The sequence below is a fragment of the Corylus avellana genome, chromosome 8 (assembly GCF_965113065.1).
Source record: "Corylus avellana chromosome 8, dhCorAvel1.hap1.2, whole genome shotgun sequence".
Taxonomy (NCBI): domain Eukaryota; kingdom Viridiplantae; phylum Streptophyta; class Magnoliopsida; order Fagales; family Betulaceae; genus Corylus; species Corylus avellana.
The window spans coordinates 10,945,576-10,951,245 of NC_142497.1; the positions used below are offsets into that span (position 1 = coordinate 10,945,576).

Here is a 5,670-nt window from a genome sequence, read left to right on the forward strand (position 1 = left end):
CCATGGACCAAATCATCAGTGCCGGACGCTGCTTGAAGCAGGAGCCATAATCCGATACCAAAATGAGGCCTACAAGGTTCTCGTCGACGAAGACCCAAAGAAAGACGGTACCGTTTTCAAGCATTTTTTTTAAAAAAAAAAAAAAAAAAAAAAAAAAAAAAATCACAAATCCTATATATATATATTTCAATGAATGATATAGTTGAAGTTTAGGGCCTTCTTACTTTAACTACAATCCAAGTCCCTATGTACTTGTCTATTTTGTAGGAAATTTGTATTCTGTTGATACATGTTGCATTGTTTTATTATGGTTTCCGTTTGGGATTTTTTTCTTGTTGTTTGTTTTTTTGTTTTTTGTTTTCCAAAAATTTAGAAATTAAATGCTTTAAAAATCAGCAAAAACATTAATGTATTCCTCTTAACTCGTCGAATTTGTCTCCTCTTTTTTCAGTCCAAACAAACTCAACTACCTCATCTTTCATGGCTGCTCCAACCCTTCTATCATCTTCTGAATCTCATTGGGATTATGAAGTTTTCTTGAGTTTCAGAGGTGAAGACACCCGCAATAACTTCACTGATCACCTTTACTCTGCCTTGAAACGAGTCGGAATCCATACCTTCCGAGATGATGAGGAGCTACAAAGAGGGGAGAACATCTCTACCAAACTTCTTTACGCAATTCGAAGATCAAGAATTTCTATTGTGGTTTTCTCCAAAGGCTATGCTTCTTTAAGGTGGTGCCTCGATGAGCTTGTGGAAATCGTGCATTGTAAGAATACCATACGCAATACTCTTTTTCCGATATTTTATCACGTGGACCCCTCATATGTTCGAAAACAGACCAGAACTTTTGCGGAATCCTTCGCTAGGCATGAAGAGCGGTTTCAAACTGATATAGAGAGGGTGCATAAGTGGAGGGAAGCACTCTCTGAAGCTGCGAATTGTTCCGGCTTGAATCTCGAAAGCGTTGCAAATGGGTATTATGCTATGGACTCTTGTTCTTCTTCATGCCTTTCTTTTATTTCTATTATTTTGTCCTTTTCTTTTATTTTGAATTTTAGACGACAAATCATAAAATTAAAGTTGAGCTAAAAATGGGTTGACAGAATATAGCGAAAAATTCCTTGAGATTGCTTTAGAATAAATTCCGTCGATCAAAAGAACTGCAAACTAATTTGTTTTTTTTTTTTTTTTTTTTTTTTTTTTTGGTGTAAATATTTAAGCTGTTGAGAAGAAAATTTTCTTACAGATGAAACAAGTATCATTAAAGACTGAAAACCTTCTAAGTCGTTTTTAACTGAACACGGGCTACATACATTTCCCTTGTTAAGATATACATACATACGTTGTATATAGAACTAGAAATTATGTACAAATATACTTCAATGATATTCTTAATAAATTTGATATTACTTAGATGCTTGGCATGACATCTTAACATCAAATGACTGGGATGATAACATTTTTTTGGTACCTAATGACTCACAATTTTCTTTCCTTGTGCTTACTTTATTGTTCTAATTTTCATTTGAATCATAACAATCAGGCATGAATCAAGATTCATCGAGAAGATTGTTAAAGAAGTTTTGCGTATAGTGAAGCCTGCCCGCTTGAAAGTTGCAATGAATCTAGTCGGAATCGATTCTCGTGTTAAAGAGATGAAAGATTTATTAGATCTTGAAACACATGACATCATTTCCATTGTGGGCATCTGTGGAATTGGTAAAACAACCTTAACAAAAGCTGTCTATAATCAAATATGTGATGGATTTGAAGGAAGTAGTTATATTTTAAACGTTAAAGAAACTTCAGGACAACCCAATAGTTTAGTTTCTTTACAAAAACAACTTCTTCTTGATATCTTGAAAATGAATTTCATGATTTCCAATGTTGATGGTGGAATAGATTTGATTGAGGAGAGATGTCAGGGCAAAAAAGTTCTTATTGTTATGGATGATGTGGATGACGTGAAACAACTACACACATTAGTTGGAAACTCCAAATAGTTTGGTCTAGGAAATAGAATCATTGCAACAACTAGAGATGAATAGTTACTTACTCAACTTGGAGTGCATAAAAAATATAAAGTTGAAAAATTGAATTATAGGGAGTCTCTTCGACTTTTCTCATATCATGCCTTCAAGATGCCCGATCCAACAGAAGATTACCAAAAGCTTTCGATTTGGGCAGTGGAGCATGCAAGAGGACTTCCATTAGCTCTTGAGGTTCTGGGTTCATATCTATTAGGAAAAAGTGTTTCTGAATGGAAAGGGGAATTAGAAGAGTTACAAAGATTTCCTCACGAGGAGATTCAAAAAATACTTAGATTAAGCTATGAATCACTAAAGTATCCTAAACAACAGATATTTCTTGATATTGCATGTTTCTTTATCGGTATGAAAAAAGATCATGCCATCAAAATTCTTCATGGTTGTGGTTTTTTTCCAGAAAATGGTATTAGTGTTCTTATTCAGAAGTCCCTCTAGGCAATTGATATCGAAATGAAGTTGAGGATGCATGATCTTATTAGAGATATGGCAAGGGAGATTGTTCGAAAAGAGTAATCTAATCATCCAGGAAAACGTACCAGGTTGTGGTTTCAAGATGATGTGTTAAATGTACTAAGCAAACATACGGTATGCAATTTTTATCTATATATAGCCATGTGCACATACATATGTAGATGCATGATATATGTGTTATATATCTAGGTATACATGAGTTTTTTTTTTTTTTTTGGCCAAGCATGCACTATAATTCGAATAATATATCAACATTTCTGTATGATCTTAAATCCAAAATTGTCTAAATTAAGTCAACTAATATCGTACAACATTAAAAAAGGTACACGATCAAGTCTTAAGCAATGCTGGTCATATCTAAATCACTGTGTTTTTTTTTTTTTTTTTTTTTTTTGAAAAATGCTAGTCTTACAAACAAATTTTACAAAAAATAAAAAATAAATAAATAAATAAATTTACAACATGATGTGACACAATATGATTGAAAATGAGATAAATTCAACTTTTAAGAAACCCAATCATATTGTGTTATATCATGTTGTAAAATTTGTTTGTATGTCTAGCAAATTTTATTTTATTTTTTTTATTTTTTTCAATTTAAAGGTATTTTAGCTTTACACAGGATGAGGAGATGTGTTGGTAATCCAACTATCTATTTTGCTAGGGATCAGATGAAGTGCAAGGTCTCATCTTAAATTTGCCTGCACTTGGAGATAAACATTTGAAAACTGAAGCATTTGCAGAGATGAAGAATCTAAGATTGCTCCAAATCAATGCAGTATCTTTGTCAGGATGTTACAAACATCTTCCCAAAGACTTAAGATGGCTTTGTTGGAATCAATGCCCTCTTAAATTTCTACCACTCGATTTTCATCTAGAGAACCTTGTTGTTCTTGACATGGAGCATAGTAATGTCAAACAAATCTGGAATGACAATAGAGTATGACATACTAAGCATTCTAGTCCTCCTTTGATGTTAAATATATAGCTCACAATACCTGTGTTTTTTCTTGTTTAAATATAATTGTTTTCTCTTTCATAGGTACTCAACAAGTTGAAAGTTCTTAATCTCAGCTATTCCAAAAATCTCACCAAATCACCAAATTTCTTACGAATCCCACATCTGGAGATGCTAATTCTTGAAGGTTGCATAAACTTGGTTGAACTTCATGATTCTATTGGACATCTAAAACATCTTGTTTTGCTGAATTTAAATGAATGCAATAACCTTCGGAATCTTCCAAGAAGTATTTCTAACTTAGAATCTCTCGAAAGACTTAACTTTTCTGGATCTACGTGTCGATTCCCCCAATCCTGGTTGTCAAGTTTCTCGTCATGGATATCACCAAAAAGTTTGCTGCGAGCTTCTGTTTCTGGATTTTTTTTATTTGGGAAAACTAGTTCTCAGTAACAGCAATTTGTCTGAAGATGATATTGGCATTGATCTTGAGAGATTATATTCACTCCAGTTTTTGGATTTATCATACAACAACTTCTGCAACCTACCTTATTGCATCAGTCGCCTTCCGAAATTAAAATTTTTGACATTAAATCACTGTATGTCTCTTGAGTCAATTTCAGGACTCCCCGTAAATGTAGTGAGCCTACTTGCATTTGGCTGCTCATCAATGGAAAGACTGTCGATTTTGCCAGGTTCAAAAATAAGCTTACTTTTCCTTGTGGACTGCTGCAAACTTGTTGAGATTCAGGGCTTTCCTTTGGATTCTGGTGGAGTCTTTAATTTGTTTGGCTGCTACAATCTGTCATCTGATTTTAGGACCAGTCTTCTCAAGGTTTGTTTCCTCTCTCTCTCTCTCTCTCTCTTTTCAATGATGTGATTTTGATTTTTTTTTTTTTTGAAATAGCTTCCGACAACCAAGCATGATTGTGTTCGTTTCACTTTCCTCCCTGGTAGTGAAGTTCCAAATTGGTTCACCCATCAGAGAATTGGATCTTCAATATCGTTTGATGTTCCTTCAATATCATCTGATCATGTACCTTCACTTTCAGAGGATGCAGTTTACATATTATTTATTTGTGCTGTTTATGCAAAGGAGGATGAATCGGATCGGTTGATAAAAATTTCGGCGACTGTTGATAATAAAAGTAGAGGCTACCGACAGGTTATTGTGCCTGCAACTGCTTCCTATTTTGCAAACAAGTCAGATCATTTGTTTTTAGTAGAGTGGCATCTTATAAGAAGAGACAATGCGTTGATGCTCGTAAGTCCAGGCAGAGAAATGGAGTTGTTATGGAAAGACGAAATTGAGGTGTCCTTTGATATTTCCAGCGCCGATTTGAAGACGTGTGTGGTGAACAAGTGTGGGGATCATCTACTTGTTGACGAGCCAACAAGTAATCCATAAATATGGAACATTCTCTCTTTCTCTCGAGTACGGTTTCATGTTCATCCAAGTTAAATTCTCTTGAATAAGAAAAGTGACGCATGTTAGGTTTGTAAAAAAATTTTCAACCTAATTTTGTCGAACAATGGGCCATAATAGGGCCAATTTGGGCCCAATATTTATCATGACTTTAAGGCGCCCCATTTGTAATATTAAAGACTGTACCAGTTGTTAAAGTATTAATTAAATGATTAAATTTGTTTTTTCTTGTAAACGTAAGTTTTTTAAATAAGTAGTGATTTATTATCATGGTTATACCGAAAAGTGGGTACCACAAATTTTTGGCCAAGTAGAAACATCGTCTGTTATCTAATTGTTGTTAATTACAAACGGAAAATCACTACAAAAAAATACAGATTTGGTGACATGTGAACAGTAGGGTACTTTTAAAAACGTCACAAAATGGTGACGTTTTAAGGGGTATCGTTTGAACCATTAATTTGAAATTTTCATTTTTCCCTTTTTTCTTTCTTCTTTCTTCTTTTTTTGATACGAGGTATTCGGTTTCACCTATAAGGCCAAACAGTACTTCTGGCAACCACCAAGGTGGGTATCGACTATAGAGGCCTAGCCAATGATCCATCGACTAATCCCCGGATCCGTGCACCGCACTCACGGAAGTTTTTCTACACGGATCGGATAAGTCATTGGCTTCGCCAAAAGGTATGGCCCCAAGAGAGAGGTAGCACCTAAGCAGGATTCGAACTTGAGACCAAGAGGGAGCACACCACTTTCTTCTTCTT

The 5,670-nt window shown here is 34.6% G+C and overlaps 1 pseudogene; it reads left to right on the top strand.

The window, feature by feature from the left end:
* The first annotated feature begins 468 nt into the window (after positions 1 to 468).
* LOC132162928 (disease resistance protein RPV1-like) lies at positions 469 to 4,888 on the top strand (annotated as a pseudogene).
* The last annotated feature ends 782 nt before the right edge of the window (positions 4,889 to 5,670 follow it).